General features: G+C 38.1%; 13 non-coding genes across 13 annotated transcripts; all 13 read left to right on the top strand.

Annotated features, from left to right (window-relative positions):
* Window positions 1-2224: 2224 nt before the first annotated feature.
* On the top strand, window positions 2225-2298 carry TRNAT-UGU (transfer RNA threonine (anticodon UGU)). The gene has a single exon. It is a non-coding gene; the product is annotated as a tRNA-Thr (tRNA).
* A 1626-nt stretch (window positions 2299-3924) lies between these two features.
* TRNAT-CGU (transfer RNA threonine (anticodon CGU)) lies at window positions 3925-3998 on the top strand. The gene has a single exon. It is a non-coding gene; the product is annotated as a tRNA-Thr (tRNA).
* Window positions 3999-4775: 777 nt separating this feature from the next.
* Window positions 4776-4849, top strand: TRNAT-CGU (transfer RNA threonine (anticodon CGU)). Its single transcript has one exon. It is a non-coding gene; the product is annotated as a tRNA-Thr (tRNA).
* Window positions 4850-6476: 1627 nt separating this feature from the next.
* Window positions 6477-6550, top strand: TRNAT-CGU (transfer RNA threonine (anticodon CGU)). Its single transcript has one exon. It is a non-coding gene; the product is annotated as a tRNA-Thr (tRNA).
* Window positions 6551-7327: 777 nt separating this feature from the next.
* Window positions 7328-7401, top strand: TRNAT-CGU (transfer RNA threonine (anticodon CGU)). The gene has a single exon. It is a non-coding gene; the product is annotated as a tRNA-Thr (tRNA).
* A 777-nt stretch (window positions 7402-8178) lies between these two features.
* Window positions 8179-8252, top strand: TRNAT-CGU (transfer RNA threonine (anticodon CGU)). Its single transcript has one exon. It is a non-coding gene; the product is annotated as a tRNA-Thr (tRNA).
* A 1627-nt stretch (window positions 8253-9879) lies between these two features.
* On the top strand, window positions 9880-9953 carry TRNAT-CGU (transfer RNA threonine (anticodon CGU)). Its single transcript has one exon. It is a non-coding gene; the product is annotated as a tRNA-Thr (tRNA).
* Window positions 9954-11580: 1627 nt separating this feature from the next.
* TRNAT-CGU (transfer RNA threonine (anticodon CGU)) lies at window positions 11581-11654 on the top strand. The gene has a single exon. It is a non-coding gene; the product is annotated as a tRNA-Thr (tRNA).
* Window positions 11655-12431: 777 nt separating this feature from the next.
* Window positions 12432-12505, top strand: TRNAT-UGU (transfer RNA threonine (anticodon UGU)). The gene has a single exon. It is a non-coding gene; the product is annotated as a tRNA-Thr (tRNA).
* Window positions 12506-14094: 1589 nt separating this feature from the next.
* Window positions 14095-14168, top strand: TRNAT-UGU (transfer RNA threonine (anticodon UGU)). The gene has a single exon. It is a non-coding gene; the product is annotated as a tRNA-Thr (tRNA).
* A 776-nt stretch (window positions 14169-14944) lies between these two features.
* On the top strand, window positions 14945-15018 carry TRNAT-CGU (transfer RNA threonine (anticodon CGU)). Its single transcript has one exon. It is a non-coding gene; the product is annotated as a tRNA-Thr (tRNA).
* Window positions 15019-17458: 2440 nt separating this feature from the next.
* On the top strand, window positions 17459-17532 carry TRNAT-UGU (transfer RNA threonine (anticodon UGU)). The gene has a single exon. It is a non-coding gene; the product is annotated as a tRNA-Thr (tRNA).
* A 776-nt stretch (window positions 17533-18308) lies between these two features.
* Window positions 18309-18382, top strand: TRNAT-CGU (transfer RNA threonine (anticodon CGU)). The gene has a single exon. It is a non-coding gene; the product is annotated as a tRNA-Thr (tRNA).
* The last annotated feature ends 1051 nt before the right edge of the window (window positions 18383-19433 follow it).

Genomic DNA, 19433 nt, shown 5'->3' with positions numbered 1-19433 from the left:
TTCTTGAACAGGAAATGCTGGAAATACTCACTGCTTGGGCTGAAAAAGATAATTTAGAGTTTCAACATTGGAGATGAAGGTAACTTCAACAAGTATGGGATTCAAAAACCATGCATGCAGAGCACAATGGATTAGTAGTCATACGCCATAACCACTCGGCAGCTCGTCTACAGGAAGAGTCTGTAGCCAGATGATGTGATCTAATGAGGATTTTGACAAGTCTGTGCAATTTCACTAAAGATTGTGTATGAGCTTCTGGCAAAGTGGCTCTTATCATATCTACAACAGTGGATTATGTCAAGAGTTGGACAAGCTCAAACTTTATCAGAGATTAACCAAAGTTTAGGGTTTTAATATCAGTAATTCAATAAAGATTGTATTTTTTGTCACTATTGAAGCCCTAAAAATTAGTCCAGTAAAGAAAGAATTTGCATTAGTCGTCTATCTCTAGACATTCAAGGACACTGAAAGACATGAGGTGAGGGCGATTCTACCAGTAGTGCTTTCCTACTCTTAAACAAAGTGGTGCTGTTGCTTAGTTGGTTAAAGCGCCTGTCTTGTAAACAGGAGATCCTGAGTTCAAATCTCAGCAGTGCCTTCTTTTAATAGCCTCTTACAGAAGTTTCTATGTTTAACAATGTACTTTCCTTGTAAAAATACTATAAAGTCAAACTTGTCTTTCTCATATCCCTTCCTTAGATAGTGCAATGGAGAGATTCTAAATCTGTGTTGTCAAAGTACTCAAAAGGAAGAAGATGTCAGCCAATGTAGGATGGCATCAAGCATGCCAAATGAAAACAGTGGGTTTAATTTTGCCAGACTGAAATGTTAGAAAAGTTTGATAGCAGCCTTCTTGAACAGGAAATGCTGGAAATACTCACTGCTTGGGCTGAAAAAGATAATTTAGAGTTTCAACATTGGAGATGAAGGTAACTTCAACAAGTATGGGATTCAAAAACCATGCATGCAGAGCACAATGGATTAGTAGTCATACGCCATAACCACTCGGCAGCTCGTCTACAGGAAGAGTCTGTAGCCAGATGATGTGATCTAATGAGGATTTTGACAAGTCTGTGCAATTTCACTAAAGATTGTGTATGAGCTTCTGGCAAAGTGGCTCTTATCATATCTACAACAGTGGATTATGTCAAGAGTTGGACAAGCTCAAACTTTATCAGAGATTAACCAAAGTTTAGGGTTTTAATATCAGTAATTCAATAAAGATTGTATTTTTTGTCACTATTGAAGCCCTAAAAATTAGTCCAGTAAAGAAAGAATTTGCATAAGTCGTCTATCTCTAGACATTCAAGGACACTGAAAGACATGAGGTGAGGGCGATTCTACCAGTAGTGCTTTCCTACTCTTAAACAAAGTGGTGCTGTGGCTTAGTTGGTTAAAGCGCCTGTCTTGTAAACAGGAGATCCTGAGTTCAAATCTCAGCAGTGCCTTCTTTTCATAGCCTCTTACAGAAGTTTCTATGTTTAACAATGTACTTTCCTTGTAAAAATACTATAAAGTCAAACTTGTCTTTCTCATATCCCTTCCTTAGATAGTGCAATGGAGAGATTCTAAATCTGTGTTGTCAAAGTACTCAAAAGGAAGAAGATGTCAGCCAATGTAGGATGGCATCAAGCATGCCAAATGAAAACAGTGGGTTTACTTTTGCCAGACTGAAATGTTAGAAAAGTTTGATAGCAGCCTTCTTGAACAGGAAATGCTGGAAATACTCACTGCTTGGGCTGAAAAAGATAATTTAGAGTTTCAACATTGGAGATGAAGGTAACTTCAACAAGTATGGGATTCAAAAACCATGCATGCAGAGCACAATGGATTAGTAGTCATACGCCATAACCACTCGGCAGCTCGTCTACAGGAAGAGTCTGTAGCCAGATGATGTGATCTAATGAGGATTTTGACAAGTCTGTGCAATTTCACTAAAGATTGTGTATGAGCTTCTGGCAAAGTGGCTCTTATCATATCTACAACAGTGGATTATGTCAAGAGTTGGACAAGCTCAAACTTTATCAGAGATTAACCAAAGTTTAGGGTTTTAATATCAGTAATTCAATAAAGATTGTATTTTTTGTCACTATTGAAGCCCTAAAAATTAGTCCAGTAAAGAAAGAATTTGCATAAGTCGTCTATCTCTAGACATTCAAGGACACTGAAAGACATGAGGTGAGGGCGATTCTACCAGTAGTGCTTTCCTACTCTTAAACAAAGTGGTGCTGTGGCTTAGTTGGTTAAAGCGCCTGTCTTGTAAACAGGAGATCCTGAGTTCGAATCTCAGCAGTGCCTTCTTTTCATAGCCTCTTACAGAAGTTTCTATGTTTAACAATGTACTTTCCTTGTAAAAATACTATAAAGTCAAACTTGTCTTTCTCATATCCCTTCCTTAGATAGTGCAATGGAGAGATTCTAAATCTGTGTTGTCAAAGTACTCAAAAGGAAGAAGATGTCAGCCAATGTAGGATGGCATCAAGCATGCCAAATGAAAACAGTGGGTTTACTTTTGCCAGACTGAAATGTTAGAAAAGTTTGATAGCAGCCTTCTTGAACAGGAAATGCTGGAAATACTCACTGCTTGGGCTGAAAAAGATAATTTAGAGTTTCAACATTGGAGATGAAGGTAACTTCAACAAGTATGGGATTCAAAAACCATGCATGCAGAGCACAATGGATTAGTAGTCATACGCCATAACCACTCGGCAGCTCGTCTACAGGAAGAGTCTGTAGCCAGATGATGTGATCTAATGAGGATTTTGACAAGTCTGTGCAATTTCACTAAAGATTGTGTATGAGCTTCTGGCAAAGTGGCTCTTATCATATCTACAACAGTGGATTATGTCAAGAGTTGGACAAGCTCAAACTTTATCAGAGATTAACCAAAGTTTAGGGTTTTAATATCAGTAATTCAATAAAGATTGTATTTTTTGTCACTATTGAAGCCCTAAAAATTAGTCCAGTAAAGAAAGAATTTGCATTAGTCGTCTATCTCTAGACATTCAAGGACACTGAAAGACATGAGGTGAGGGCGATTCTACCAGTAGTGCTTTCCTACTCTTAAACAAAGTGGTGCTGTTGCTTAGTTGGTTAAAGCGCCTGTCTTGTAAACAGGAGATCCTGAGTTCAAATCTCAGCAGTGCCTTCTTTTAATAGCCTCTTACAGAAGTTTCTATGTTTAACAATGTACTTTCCTTGTAAAAATACTATAAAGTCAAACTTGTCTTTCTCATATCCCTTCCTTAGATAGTGCAATGGAGAGATTCTAAATCTGTGTTGTCAAAGTACTCAAAAGGAAGAAGATGTCAGCCAATGTAGGATGGCATCAAGCATGCCAAATGAAAACAGTGGGTTTACTTTTGCCAGACTGAAATGTTAGAAAAGTTTGATAGCAGCCTTCTTGAACAGGAAATGCTGGAAATACTCACTGCTTGGGCTGAAAAAGATAATTTAGAGTTTCAACATTGGAGATGAAGGTAACTTCAACAAGTATGGGATTCAAAAACCATGCATGCAGAGCACAATGGATTAGTAGTCATACGCCATAACCACTCGGCAGCTCGTCTACAGGAAGAGTCTGTAGCCAGATGATGTGATCTAATGAGGATTTTGACAAGTCTGTGCAATTTCACTAAAGATTGTGTATGAGCTTCTGGCAAAGTGGCTCTTATCATATCTACAACAGTGGATTATGTCAAGAGTTGGACAAGCTCAAACTTTATCAGAGATTAACCAAAGTTTAGGGTTTTAATATCAGTAATTCAATAAAGATTGTATTTTTTGTCACTATTGAAGCCCTAAAAATTAGTCCAGTAAAGAAAGAATTTGCATAAGTCGTCTATCTCTAGACATTCAAGGACACTGAAAGACATGAGGTGAGGGCGACTCTACCAGTAGTGCTTTTCTACTCTTACACAAAGTGGTGCTGTGGCTTAGTTGGTTAAAGCGCCTGTCTCGTAAACAGGAGATCCAGAGTTCGAATCTCAGCAGTGCCTTCTTTTCATAGCCTCAGTACTGAAGTTTCTATGTTTAACAGTGTACTTTCCTTGTAAAAATACTATAAAGTCAAACTTGTCTTTCTCATATCCCTTCCTTAGATAGTGCAAAGGAGAGATTCTAAATCTGTGTTGTCAAAGTACTCAAAAGGAAGAAGATGTCAGCCAATGTAGGATGGCATCAAGCATGCCAAATGAAAACAGTGGGTTTACTTTTGCCAGACTGAAATGTTAGAAAAGTTTGATAGCAGCCTTCTTGAACAGGAAATGCTGGAAATACTCACTGCTTGGGCTGAAAAAGATAATTTAGAGTTTCAACATTGGAGATGAAGGTAACTTCAACAAGTATGGGATTCAAAAACCATGCATGCAGAGCACAATGGATTAGTAGTCATACGCCATAACCACTCGGCAGCTCGTCTACAGGAAGAGTCTGTAGCCAGATGATGTGATCTAATGAGGATTTTGACAAGTCTGTGCAATTTCACTAAAGATTGTGTATGAGCTTCTGGCAAAGTGGCTCTTATCATATCTACAACAGTGGATTATGTCAAGAGTTGGACAAGCTCAAACTTTATCAGAGATTAACCAAAGTTTAGGGTTTTAATATCAGTAATTCAATAAAGATTGTATTTTTTGTCACTATTGAAGCCCTAAAAATTAGTCCAGTAAAGAAAGAATTTGCATAAGTCGTCTATCTCTAGACATTCAAGGACACTGAAAGACATGAGGTGAGGGCGACTCTACCAGTAGTGCTTTTCTACCCTTACACAAAGTGGTGCTGTGGCTTAGTTGGTTAAAGCGCCTGTCTCGTAAACAGGAGATCCTGAGTTCGAATCTCAGCAGTGCCTTCTTTTCATAGCCTCAGTACTGAAGTTTCTATGTTTAACAGTGTACTTTCCTTGTAAAAATACTATAAAGTCAAACTTGTCTTTCTCATATCCCTTCCTTAGATAGTGCAATGGAGAGATTCTAAATCTGTGTTGTCAAAGTACTCAAAAGGAAGAAGATGTCAGCCAATGTAGGATGGCATCAAGCATGCCAAATGAAAACAGTGGGTTTACTTTTGCCAGACTGAAATGTTAGAAAAGTTTGATAGCAGCCTTCTTGAACAGGAAATGCTGGAAATACTCACTGCTTGGGCTGAAAAAGATAATTTAGAGTTTCAACATTGGAGATGAAGGTAACTTCAACAAGTATGGGATTCAAAAACCATGCATGCAGAGCACAATGGATTAGTAGTCATACGCCATAACCACTCGGCAGCTCGTCTACAGGAAGAGTCTGTAGCCAGATGATGTGATCTAATGAGGATTTTGACAAGTCTGTGCAATTTCACTAAAGATTGTGTATGAGCTTCTGGCAAAGTGGCTCTTATCATATCTACAACAGTGGATTATGTCAAGAGTTGGACAAGCTCAAACTTTATCAGAGATTAACCAAAGTTTAGGGTTTTAATATCAGTAATTCAATAAAGATTGTATTTTTTGTCACTATTGAAGCCCTAAAAATTAGTCCAGTAAAGAAAGAATTTGCATTAGTCGTCTATCTCTAGACATTCAAGGACACTGAAAGACATGAGGTGAGGGCGATTCTACCAGTAGTGCTTTCCTACTCTTAAACAAAGTGGTGCTGTTGCTTAGTTGGTTAAAGCGCCTGTCTTGTAAACAGGAGATCCTGAGTTCAAATCTCAGCAGTGCCTTCTTTTAATAGCCTCTTACAGAAGTTTCTATGTTTAACAATGTACTTTCCTTGTAAAAATACTATAAAGTCAAACTTGTCTTTCTCATATCCCTTCCTTAGATAGTGCAATGGAGAGATTCTAAATCTGTGTTGTCAAAGTACTCAAAAGGAAGAAGATGTCAGCCAATGTAGGATGGCATCAAGCATGCCAAATGAAAACAGTGGGTTTACTTTTGCCAGACTGAAATGTTAGAAAAGTTTGATAGCAGCCTTCTTGAACAGGAAATGCTGGAAATACTCACTGCTTGGGCTGAAAAAGATAATTTAGAGTTTCAACATTGGAGATGAAGGTAACTTCAACAAGTATGGGATTCAAAAACCATGCATGCAGAGCACAATGGATTAGTAGTCATACGCCATAACCACTCGGCAGCTCGTCTACAGGAAGAGTCTGTAGCCAGATGATGTGATCTAATGAGGATTTTGACAAGTCTGTGCAATTTCACTAAAGATTGTGTATGAGCTTCTGGCAAAGTGGCTCTTATCATATCTACAACAGTGGATTATGTCAAGAGTTGGACAAGCTCAAACTTTATCAGAGATTAACCAAAGTTTAGGGTTTTAATATCAGTAATTCAATAAAGATTGTATTTTTTGTCACTATTGAAGCCCTAAAAATTAGTCCAGTAAAGAAAGAATTTGCATAAGTCGTCTATCTCTAGACATTCAAGGACACTGAAAGACATGAGGTGAGGGCGACTCTACCAGTAGTGCTTTTCTACTCTTACACAAAGTGGTGCTGTGGCTTAGTTGGTTAAAGCGCCTGTCTCGTAAACAGGAGATCCTGAGTTCGAATCTCAGCAGTGCCTTCTTTTCATAGCCTCAGTACTGAAGTTTCTATGTTTAACAGTGTACTTTCCTTGTAAAAATACTATAAAGTCAAACTTGTCTTTCTCATATCCCTTCCTTAGATAGTGCAAAGGAGAGATTCTAAATCTGTGTTGTCAAAGTACTCAAAAGGAAGAAGATGTCAGCCAATGTAGGATGGCATCAAGCATGCCAAATGAAAACAGTGGGTTTACTTTTGCCAGACTGAAATGTTAGAAAAGTTTGATAGCAGCCTTCTTGAACAGGAAATGCTGGAAATACTCACTGCTTGGGCTGAAAAAGATAATTTAGAGTTTCAACATTGGAGATGAAGGTAACTTCAACAAGTATGGGATTCAAAAACCATGCATGCAGAGCACAATGGATTAGTAGTCATACGCCATAACCACTCGGCAGCTCGTCTACAGGAAGAGTCTGTAGCCAGATGATGTGATCTAATGAGGATTTTGACAAGTCTGTGCAATTTCACTAAAGATTGTGTATGAGCTTCTGGCAAAGTGGCTCTTATCATATCTACAACAGTGGATTATGTCAAGAGTTGGACAAGCTCAAACTTTATCAGAGATTAACCAAAGTTTAGGGTTTTAATATCAGTAATTCAATAAAGATTGTATTTTTTGTCACTATTGAAGCCCTAAAAATTAGTCCAGTAAAGAAAGAATTTGCATAAGTCGTCTATCTCTAGACATTCAAGGACACTGAAAGACATGAGGTGAGGGCGACTCTACCAGTAGTGCTTTTCTACTCTTACACAAAGTGGTGCTGTGGCTTAGTTGGTTAAAGCGCCTGTCTCGTAAACAGGAGATCCAGAGTTCGAATCTCAGCAGTGCCTTCTTTTCATAGCCTCAGTACTGAAGTTTCTATGTTTAACAGTGTACTTTCCTTGTAAAAATACTATAAAGTCAAACTTGTCTTTCTCATATCCCTTCCTTAGATAGTGCAAAGGAGAGATTCTAAATCTGTGTTGTCAAAGTACTCAAAAGGAAGAAGATGTCAGCCAATGTAGGATGGCATCAAGCATGCCAAATGAAAACAGTGGGTTTACTTTTGCCAGACTGAAATGTTAGAAAAGTTTGATAGCAGCCTTCTTGAACAGGAAATGCTGGAAATACTCACTGCTTGGGCTGAAAAAGATAATTTAGAGTTTCAACATTGGAGATGAAGGTAACTTCAACAAGTATGGGATTCAAAAACCATGCATGCAGAGCACAATGGATTAGTAGTCATACGCCATAACCACTCGGCAGCTCGTCTACAGGAAGAGTCTGTAGCCAGATGATGTGATCTAATGAGGATTTTGACAAGTCTGTGCAATTTCACTAAAGATTGTGTATGAGCTTCTGGCAAAGTGGCTCTTATCATATCTACAACAGTGGATTATGTCAAGAGTTGGACAAGCTCAAACTTTATCAGAGATTAACCAAAGTTTAGGGTTTTAATATCAGTAATTCAATAAAGATTGTATTTTTTGTCACTATTGAAGCCCTAAAAATTAGTCCAGTAAAGAAAGAATTTGCATAAGTCGTCTATCTCTAGACATTCAAGGACACTGAAAGACATGAGGTGAGGGCGACTCTACCAGTAGTGCTTTTCTACCCTTACACAAAGTGGTGCTGTGGCTTAGTTGGTTAAAGCGCCTGTCTCGTAAACAGGAGATCCTGAGTTCGAATCTCAGCAGTGCCTTCTTTTCATAGCCTCAGTACTGAAGTTTCTATGTTTAACAGTGTACTTTCCTTGTAAAAATACTATAAAGTCAAACTTGTCTTTCTCATATCCCTTCCTTAGATAGTGCAATGGAGAGATTCTAAATCTGTGTTGTCAAAGTACTCAAAAGGAAGAAGATGTCAGCCAATGTAGGATGGCATCAAGCATGCCAAATGAAAACAGTGGGTTTACTTTTGCCAGACTGAAATGTTAGAAAAGTTTGATAGCAGCCTTCTTGAACAGGAAATGCTGGAAATACTCACTGCTTGGGCTGAAAAAGATAATTTAGAGTTTCAACATTGGAGATGAAGGTAACTTCAACAAGTATGGGATTCAAAAACCATGCATGCAGAGCACAATGGATTAGTAGTCATACGCCATAACCACTCGGCAGCTCGTCTACAGGAAGAGTCTGTAGCCAGATGATGTGATCTAATGAGGATTTTGACAAGTCTGTGCAATTTCACTAAAGATTGTGTATGAGCTTCTGGCAAAGTGGCTCTTATCATATCTACAACAGTGGATTATGTCAAGAGTTGGACAAGCTCAAACTTTATCAGAGATTAACCAAAGTTTAGGGTTTTAATATCAGTAATTCAATAAAGATTGTATTTTTTGTCACTATTGAAGCCCTAAAAATTAGTCCAGTAAAGAAAGAATTTGCATTAGTCGTCTATCTCTAGACATTCAAGGACACTGAAAGACATGAGGTGAGGGCGATTCTACCAGTAGTGCTTTCCTACTCTTAAACAAAGTGGTGCTGTTGCTTAGTTGGTTAAAGCGCCTGTCTTGTAAACAGGAGATCCTGAGTTCAAATCTCAGCAGTGCCTTCTTTTAATAGCCTCTTACAGAAGTTTCTATGTTTAACAATGTACTTTCCTTGTAAAAATACTATAAAGTCAAACTTGTCTTTCTCATATCCCTTCCTTAGATAGTGCAATGGAGAGATTCTAAATCTGTGTTGTCAAAGTACTCAAAAGGAAGAAGATGTCAGCCAATGTAGGATGGCATCAAGCATGCCAAATGAAAACAGTGGGTTTACTTTTGCAAGACTGAAATGTTAGAAAAGTTTGATAGCAGCCTTCTTGAACAGGAAATGCTGGAAATACTCACTGCTTGGGCTGAAAAAGATAATTTAGAGTTTCAACATTGGAGATGAAGGTAACTTCAACAAGTATGGGATTCAAAAACCATGCATGCAGAGCACAATGGATTAGTAGTCATACGCCATAACCACTCGGCAGCTCGTCTACAGGAAGAGTCTGTAGCCAGATGATGTGATCTAATGAGGATTTTGACAAGTCTGTGCAATTTCACTAAAGATTGTGTATGAGCTTCTGGCAAAGTGGCTCTTATCATATCTACAACAGTGGATTATGTCAAGAGTTGGACAAGCTCAAACTTTATCAGAGATTAACCAAAGTTTAGGGTTTTAATATCAGTAATTCAATAAAGATTGTATTTTTTGTCACTATTGAAGCCCTAAAAATTAGTCCAGTAAAGAAAGAATTTGCATAAGTCGTCTATCTCTAGACATTCAAGGACACTGAAAGACATGAGGTGAGGGCGACTCTACCAGTAGTGCTTTTCTACTCTTACACAAAGTGGTGCTGTGGCTTAGTTGGTTAAAGCGCCTGTTTCGTAAACAGGAGATCCTGAGTTCGAATCTCAGCAGTGCCTTCTTTTCATAGCCTCAGTACTGAAGTTTCTATGTTTAACAGTGTACTTTCCTTGTAAAAATACTATAAAGTCAAACTTGTCTTTCTCATATCCCTTCCTTAGATAGTGCAATGGAGAGATTCTAAATCTGTGTTGTCAAAGTACTCAAAAGGAAGAAGATGTCAGCCAATGTAGGATGGCATCAAGCATGCCAAATGAAAACAGTGGGTTTACTTTTGCCAGACTGAAATGTTAGAAAAGTTTGATAGCAGCCTTCTTGAACAGGAAATGCTGGAAATACTCACTGCTTGGGCTGAAAAAGATAATTTAGAGTTTCAACATTGGAGATGAAGGTAACTTCAACAAGTATGGGATTCAAAAACCATGCATGCAGAGCACAATGGATTAGTAGTCATACGCCATAACCACTCGGCAGCTCGTCTACAGGAAGAGTCTGTAGCCAGATGATGTGATCTAATGAGGATTTTGACAAGTCTGTGCAATTTCACTAAAGATTGTGTATGAGCTTCTGGCAAAGTGGCTCTTATCATATCTACAACAGTGGATTATGTCAAGAGTTGGACAAGCTCAAACTTTATCAGAGATTAACCAAAGTTTAGGGTTTTAATATCAGTAATTCAATAAAGATTGTATTTTTTGTCACTATTGAAGCCCTAAAAATTAGTCCAGTAAAGAAAGAATTTGCATTAGTCGTCTATCTCTAGACATTCAAGGACACTGAAAGACATGAGGTGAGGGCGATTCTACCAGTAGTGCTTTCCTACTCTTAAACAAAGTGGTGCTGTTGCTTAGTTGGTTAAAGCGCCTGTCTTGTAAACAGGAGATCCTGAGTTCAAATCTCAGCAGTGCCTTCTTTTAATAGCCTCTTACAGAAGTTTCTATGTTTAACAATGTACTTTCCTTGTAAAAATACTATAAAGTCAAACTTGTCTTTCTCATATCCCTTCCTTAGATAGTGCAATGGAGAGATTCTAAATCTGTGTTGTCAAAGTACTCAAAAGGAAGAAGATGTCAGCCAATGTAGGATGGCATCAAGCATGCCAAATGAAAACAGTGGGTTTACTTTTGCCAGACTGAAATGTTAGAAAAGTTTGATAGCAGCCTTCTTGAACAGGAAATGCTGGAAATACTCACTGCTTGGGCTGAAAAAGATAATTTAGAGTTTCAACATTGGAGATGAAGGTAACTTCAACAAGTATGGGATTCAAAAACCATGCATGCAGAGCACAATGGATTAGTAGTCATACGCCATAACCACTCGGCAGCTCGTCTACAGGAAGAGTCTGTAGCCAGATGATGTGATCTAATGAGGATTTTGACAAGTCTGTGCAATTTCACTAAAGATTGTGTATGAGCTTCTGGCAAAGTGGCTCTTATCATATCTACAACAGTGGATTATGTCAAGAGTTGGACAAGCTCAAACTTTATCAGAGATTAACCAAAGTTTAGGGTTTTAATATCAGTAATTCAATAAAGATTGTATTTTTTGTCACTATTGAAGCCCTAAAAATTAGTCCAGTAAAGAAAGAATTTGCATAAGTCGTCTATATCTAGACATTCAAGGACACTGAAAGACATGAGGTGAGGGCGACTCTACCAGTAGTGCTTTTCTACTCTTACACAAAGTGGTGCTGTGGCTTAGTTGGTTAAAGCGCCTGTCTCGTAAACAGGAGATCCTGAGTTCGAATCTCAGCAGTGCCTTCTTTTCATAGCCTCAGTACTGAAGTTTCTATGTTTAACAGTGTACTTTCCTTGTAAAAATACTATAAAGTCAAACTTGTCTTTCTCATATCCCTTCCTTAGATAGTGCAAAGGAGAGATTCTAAATCTGTGTTGTCAAAGTACTCAAAAGGAAGAAGATGTCAGCCAATGTAGGATGGCATCAAGCATGCCAAATGAAAACAGTGGGTTTACTTTTGCCAGACTGAAATGTTAGAAAAGTTTGATAGCAGCCTTCTTGAACAGGAAATGCTGGAAATACTCACTGCTTGGGCTGAAAAAGATAATTTAGAGTTTCAACATTGGAGATGAAGGTAACTTCAACAAGTATGGGATTCAAAAACCATGCATGCAGAGCACAATGGATTAGTAGTCATACGCCATAACCACTCGGCAGCTCGTCTACAGGAAGAGTCTGTAGCCAGATGATGTGATCTAATGAGGATTTTGACAAGTCTGTGCAATTTCACTAAAGATTGTGTATGAGCTTCTGGCAAAGTGGCTCTTATCATATCTACAACAGTGGATTATGTCAAGAGTTGGACAAGCTCAAACTTTATCAGAGATTAACCAAAGTTTAGGGTTTTAATATCAGTAATTCAATAAAGATTGTATTTTTTGTCACTATTGAAGCCCTAAAAATTAGTCCAGTAAAGAAAGAATTTGCATAAGTCGTCTATCTCTAGACATTCAAGGACACTGAAAGACATGAGGTGAGGGCGATTCTACCAGTAGTGCTTTCCTACTCTTAAACACAGTGGTGCTGTGGCTTAGTTGGTTAAAGCGCCTGTCTTGTAAACAGGAGATCCTGAGTTCGAATCTCAGCAGTGCCTTCTTTTCATAGCCTCTTACAGAAGTTCCTATGTTTAACAATGTACTTTCCTTGTAAAAATACTATAAAGTCAAACTTGTCTTTCTCATATCCCTTCCTTAGATAGTGCAATGGAGAGATTCTAAATCTGTGTTGTCAAAGTACTCAAAAGGAAGAAGATGTCAGCCAATGTAGGATGGCATCAAGCATGCCAAATGAAAACAGTGGGTTTACTTTTGCCAGACTGAAATGTTAGAAAAGTTTGATAGCAGCCTTCTTGAACAGGAAATGCTGGAAATACTCACTGCTTGGGCTGAAAAAGATAATTTAGAGTTTCAACATTGGAGATGAAGGTAACTTCAACAAGTATGGGATTCAAAAACCATGCATGCAGAGCACAATGGATTAGTAGTCAGACGCCATAACCACTCGGCAGCTCGTCTACAGGAAGAGTCTGTAGCCAGATGATGTGATCTAATGAGGATTTTGACAAGTCTGTGCAATTTCACTAAAGATTGTGTATGAGCTTCTGGCAAAGTGGCTCTTATCATATCTACAACAGTGGATTATGTCAAGAGTTGGACAAGCTCAAACTTTATCAGAGATTAACCAAAGTTTAGGGTTTTAATATCAGTAATTCAATAAAGATTGTATTTTTTGTCACTATTGAAGCCCTAAAAATTAGTCCAGTAAAGAAAGAATTTGCATAAGTCGTCTATCTCTAGACATTCAAGGACACTGAAAGACATGAGGTGAGGGCGATTCTACCAGTAGTGCTTTCCTACTCTTAAACAAAGTGGTGCTGTGGCTTAGTTGGTTAAAGCGCCTGTCTTGTAAACAGGAGATCCTGAGTTCAAATCTCAGCAGTGCCTTCTTTTAATAGCCTCTTACAGAAGTTTCTATGTTTAACAATGTACTTTCCTTGTAAAAATACTATAAAGTCAAACTTGTCTTTCTCATATCCCTTCCTTAGATAGTGCAATGGAGAGATTCTAAATCTGTGTTGTCAAAGTACTCAAAAGGAAGAAGATGTCAGCCAATGTAGGATGGCATCAAGCATGCCAAATGAAAACAGTGGGTTTACTTTTGCCAGACTGAAATGTTAGAAAAGTTTGATAGCAGCCTTCTTGAACAGATAATTTAGAGTTTCAACATTGGAGATGAAGGTAACTTCAACAAGTATGGGATTCAAAAAGCATGCATGCAGAGCACAATGGATTAGTAGTCATACGCCATAACCACTCGGCAGCTCGTCTACAGGAAGAGTCTGTAGCCAGATGATGTGATCTTATGAGGATTTTGACAAGTCTGTGCAATTTCACTAAAGATTGTGTATGAGCTTCTGGCAAAGTGGCTCTTATCATATCTACAACAGTGGATTATGTCAAGAGTTGGACAAGCTCAAACTTTATCAGAGATTAACCAAAGTTTAGGGTTTTAATATCAGTAATTCAATAAAGATTGTATTTTTTGTCACTATTGAAGCCCTAAAAATTAGTCCAGTAAAGAAAGAATTTGCATAAGTCGTCTATCTCTAGACATTCAAGGACACTGAAAGACATGAGGTGAGGGCGACTCTACCAGTAGTGCTTTTCTACTCTTAAACAAAGTGGTGCTGTGGCTTAGTTGGTTAAAGCGCCTGTCTTGTAAACAGGAGATCCTGAGTTCGAATCTCAGCAGTGCCTTCTTTTAATAGCCTCTTACAGAAGTTTCTATGTTTAACAATGTACTTTCCTTGTAAAAATACTATAAAGTCAAACTTGTCTTTCTCATATCCCTTCCTTAGATAGTGCAATGGAGAGATTCTAAATCTGTGTTGTCAAAGTACTCAAAAGGAAGAAGATGTCAGCCAATGTAGGATGGCATCAAGCATGCCAAATGAAAACAGTGGGTTTACTTTTGCCAGACTGAAATGTTAGAAAAGTTTGATAGCAGCCTTCTTGAACAGGAAATGCTGGAAATACTCACTGCTTGGGCTGAAAAAGATAATTTAGAGTTTCAACATTGGAGATGAAGGTAACTTCAACAAGTATGGGATTCAAAAACCATGCATGCAGAGCACAATGGATTAGTAGTCAGACGCCATAACCACTCGGCAGCTCGTCTACAGGAAGAGTCTGTAGCCAGATGATGTGATCTAATGAGGATTTTGACAAGTCTGTGCAATTTCACTAAAGATTGTGTATGAGCTTCTGGCAAAGTGGCTCTTATCATATCTACAACAGTGGATTATGTCAAGAGTTGGACAAGCTCAAACTTTATCAGAGATTAACCAAAGTTTAGGGTTTTAATATCAGTAATTCAATAAAGATTGTATTTTTTGTCACTATTGAAGCCCTAAAAATTAGTCCAGTAAAGAAAGAATTTGCATAAGTCGTCTATCTCTAGACATTCAAGGACACTGAAAGACATGAGGTGAGGGCGACTCTACCAGTAGTGCTTTTCTACTCTTACACAAAGTGGTGCTGTGGCTTAGTTGGTTAAAGCGCCTGTCTCGTAAACAGGAGATCCTGAGTTCGAATCTCAGCAGTGCCTTCTTTTCATAGCCTCAGTACTGAAGTTTCTATGTTTAACAGTGTACTTTCCTTGTAAAAATACTATAAAGTCAAACTTGTCTTTCTCATATCCCTTCCTTAGATAGTGCAAAGGAGAGATTCTAAATCTGTGTTGTCAAAGTACTCAAAAGGAAGAAGATGTCAGCCAATGTAGGATGGCATCAAGCATGCCAAATGAAAACAGTGGGTTTACTTTTGCCAGACTGAAATGTTAGAAAAGTTTGATAGCAGCCTTCTTGAACAGGAAATGCTGGAAATACTCACTGCTTGGGCTGAAAAAGATAATTTAGAGTTTCAACATTGGAGATGAAGGTAACTTCAACAAGTATGGGATTCAAAAACCATGCATGCAGAGCACAATGGATTAGTAGTCATACGCCATAACCACTCGGCAGCTCGTCTACAGGAAGAGTCTGTAGCCAGATGATGTGATCTAATGAGGATTTTGACAAGTCTGTGCAATTTCACTAAAGATTGTGTATGAGCTTCTGGCAAAGTGGCTCTTATCATATCTACAACAGTGGATTATGTCAAGAGTTGGACAAGCTCAAACTTTATCAGAGATTAACCAAAGTTTAGGGTTTTAATATCAGTAATTCAATAAAGATTGTATTTTTTGTCACTATTGAAGCCCTAAAATTTAGTCCAGTAAAGAAAGAATTTGCATAAGTCGTCTATCTCTAGACATTCAAGGACACTGAAAGACATGAGGTGAGGGCGATTCTACCAGTAGTGCTTTCCTACTCTTAAACAAAGTGGTGCTGTGGCTTAGTTGGTTAAAGCGCCTGTCTTGTAAACAGGAGATCCTGAGTTCAAATCTCAGCAGTGCCTTCTTTTAATAGCCTCTTACAGAAGTTTCTATGTTTAACAATGTACTTTCCTTGTAAAAATACTATAAAGTCAAACTTGTCTTTCTCATATCCCTTCCTTAGATAGTGCAAAGGAGAGATTCTAAATCTGTGTTGTCAAAGTACTCAAAAGGAAGAAGATGTCAGCCAATGTAGGATGGCATCAAGCATGCCAAATGAAAACAGTGGGTTTACTTTTGCCAGACTGAAATGTTAGAAAAGTTTGATAGCAGCCTTCTTGAACAGGAAATGCTGGAAATACTCACTGCTTGGGCTGAAAAAGATAATTTAGAGTTTCAACATTGGAGATGAAGGTAACTTCAACAAGTATGGGATTCAAAAACCATGCATGCAGAGCACAATGGATTAGTAGTCAGACGCCATAACCACTCGGCAGCTCGTCTACAGGAAGAGTCTGTAGCCAGATGATGTGATCTAATGAGGATTTTGACAAGTCTGTGCAATTTCACTAAAGATTGTGTATGAGCTTCTGGCAAAGTGGCTCTTATCATATCTACAACAGTGGATTATGTCAAGAGTTGGACAAGCTCAAACTTTATCAGAGATTAACCAAAGTTTAGGGTTTTAATATCAGTAATTCAATAAAGATTGTATTTTTTGTCACTATTGAAGCCCTAAAAATTAGTCCAGTAAAGAAAGAATTTGCATAAGTCGTCTATCTCTAGACATTCAAGGACACTGAAAGACATGAGGTGAGGGCGATTCTACCAGTAGTGCTTTCCTACTCTTAAACAAAGTGGTGCTGTGGCTTAGTTGGTTAAAGCGCCTGTCTTGTAAACAGGAGATCCTGAGTTCAAATCTCAGCAGTGCCTTCTTTTAATAGCCTCTTACAGAAGTTTCTATGTTTAACAATGTACTTTCCTTGTAAAAATACTATAAAGTCAAACTTGTCTTTCTCATATCCCTTCCTTAGATAGTGCAATGGAGAGATTCTAAATCTGTGTTGTCAAAGTACTCAAAAGGAAGAAGATGTCAGCCAATGTAGGATGGCATCAAGCATGCCAAATGAAAACAGTGGGTTTACTTTTGCCAGACTGAAATGTTAGAAAAGTTTGATAGCAGCCTTCTTGAACAGATAATTTAGAGTTTCAACATTGGAGATGAAGGTAACTTCAACAAGTATGGGATTCAAAAAGCATGCATGCAGAGCACAATGGATTAGTAGTCATACGCCATAACCACTCGGCAGCTCGTCTACAGGAAGAGTCTGTAGCCAGATGATGTGATCTTATGAGGATTTTGACAAGTCTGTGCAATTTCACTAAAGATTGTGTATGAGCTTCTGGCAAAGTGGCTCTTATCATATCTACAACAGTGGATTATGTCAAGAGTTGGACAAGCTCAAACTTTATCAGAGATTAACCAAAGTTTAGGGTTTTAATATCAGTAATTCAATAAAGATTGTATTTTTTGTCACTATTGAAGCCCTAAAAATTAGTCCAGTAAAGAAAGAATTTGCATAAGTCGTCTATCTCTAGACATTCAAGGACACTGAAAGACATGAGGTGAGGGCGACTCTACCAGTAGTGCTTTTCTACTCTTAAACAAAGTGGTGCTGTGGCTTAGTTGGTTAAAGCGCCTGTCTTGTAAACAGGAGATCCTGAGTTCGAATCTCAGCAGTGCCTTCTTTTAATAGCCTCTTACAGAAGTTTCTATGTTTAACAATGTACTTTCCTTGTAAAAATACTATAAAGTCAAACTTGTCTTTCTCATATCCCTTCCTTAGATAGTGCAATGGAGAGATTCTAAATCTGTGTTGTCAAAGTACTCAAAAGGAAGAAGATGTCAGCCAATGTAGGATGGCATCAAGCATGCCAAATGAAAACAGTGGGTTTACTTTTGCCAGACTGAAATGTTAGAAAAGTTTGATAGCAGCCTTCTTGAACAGGAAATGCTGGAAATACTCACTGCTTGGGCTGAAAAAGATAATTTAGAGTTTCAACATTGGAGATGAAGGTAACTTCAACAAGTATGGGATTCAAAAACCATGCATGCAGAGCACAATGGATTAGTAGTCAGACGCCATAACCACTCGGCAGCTCGTCTACAGGAAGAGTCTGTAGCCAGATGATGTGATCTAATGAGGATTTTGACAAGTCTGTGCAATTTCACTAAAGATTGTGTATGAGCTTCTGGCAAAGTGGCTCTTATCATATCTACAACAGTGGATTATGTCAAGAGTTGGACAAGCTCAAACTTTATCAGAGATTAACCAAAGTTTAGGGTTTTAATATCAGTAATTCAATAAAGATTGTATTTTTTGTCACTATTGAAGCCCTAAAAATTAGTCCAGTAAAGAAAGAATTTGCATAAGTCGTCTATCTCTAGACATTCAAGGACACTGAAAGACATGAGGTGAGGGCGACTCTACCAGTAGTGCTTTTCTACTCTTACACAAAGTGGTGCTGTGGCTTAGTTGGTTAAAGCGCCTGTCTCGTAAACAGGAGATCCTGAGTTCGAATCTCAGCAGTGCCTTCTTTTCATAGCCTCAGTACTGAAGTTTCTATGTTTAACAGTGTACTTTCCTTGTAAAAATACTATAAAGTCAAACTTGTCTTTCTCATATCCCTTCCTTAGATAGTGCAAAGGAGAGATTCTAAATCTGTGTTGTCAAAGTACTCAAAAGGAAGAAGATGTCAGCCAATGTAGGATGGCATCAAGCATGCCAAATGAAAACAGTGGGTTTACTTTTGCCAGACTGAAATGTTAGAAAAGTTTGATAGCAGCCTTCTTGAACAGGAAATGCTGGAAATACTCACTGCTTGGGCTGAAAAAGATAATTTAGAGTTTCAACATTGGAGATGAAGGTAACTTCAACAAGTATGGGATTCAAAAACCATGCATGCAGAGCACAATGGATTAGTAGTCATACGCCATAACCACTCGGCAGCTCGTCTACAGGAAGAGTCTGTAGCCAGATGATGTGATCTAATGAGGATTTTGACAAGTCTGTGCAATTTCACTAAAGATTGTGTATGAGCTTCTGGCAAAGTGGCTCTTATCATATCTACAACAGTGGATTATGTCAAGAGTTGGACAAGCTCAAACTTTATCAGAGATTAACCAAAGTTTAGGGTTTTAATATCAGTAATTCAATAAAGATTGTATTTTTTGTCACTATTGAAGCCCTAAAATTTAGTCCAGTAAAGAAAGAATTTGCATAAGTCGTCTATCTCTAGACATTCAAGGACACTGAAAGACATGAGGTGAGGGCGATTCTACCAGTAGTGCTTTCCTACTCTTAAACAAAGTGGTGCTGTGGCTTAGTTGGTTAAAGCGCCTGTCTTGTAAACAGGAGATCCTGAGTTCAAATCTCAGCAGTGCCTTCTTTTAATAGCCTCTTACAGAAGTTTCTATGTTTAACAATGTACTTTCCTTGTAAAAATACTATAAAGTCAAACTTGTCTTTCTCATATCCCTTCCTTAGATAGTGCAAAGGAGAGATTCTAAATCTGTGTTGTCAAAGTACTCAAAAGGAAGAAGATGTCAGCCAATGTAGGATGGCATCAAGCATGCCAAATGAAAA

The sequence above is a fragment of the Anomaloglossus baeobatrachus genome, chromosome 7 (assembly GCF_048569485.1).
Source record: "Anomaloglossus baeobatrachus isolate aAnoBae1 chromosome 7, aAnoBae1.hap1, whole genome shotgun sequence".
Taxonomy (NCBI): Eukaryota; Metazoa; Chordata; class Amphibia; order Anura; family Aromobatidae; genus Anomaloglossus; species Anomaloglossus baeobatrachus.
This window is presented reverse-complemented; position numbering and strand designations above follow the sequence as displayed.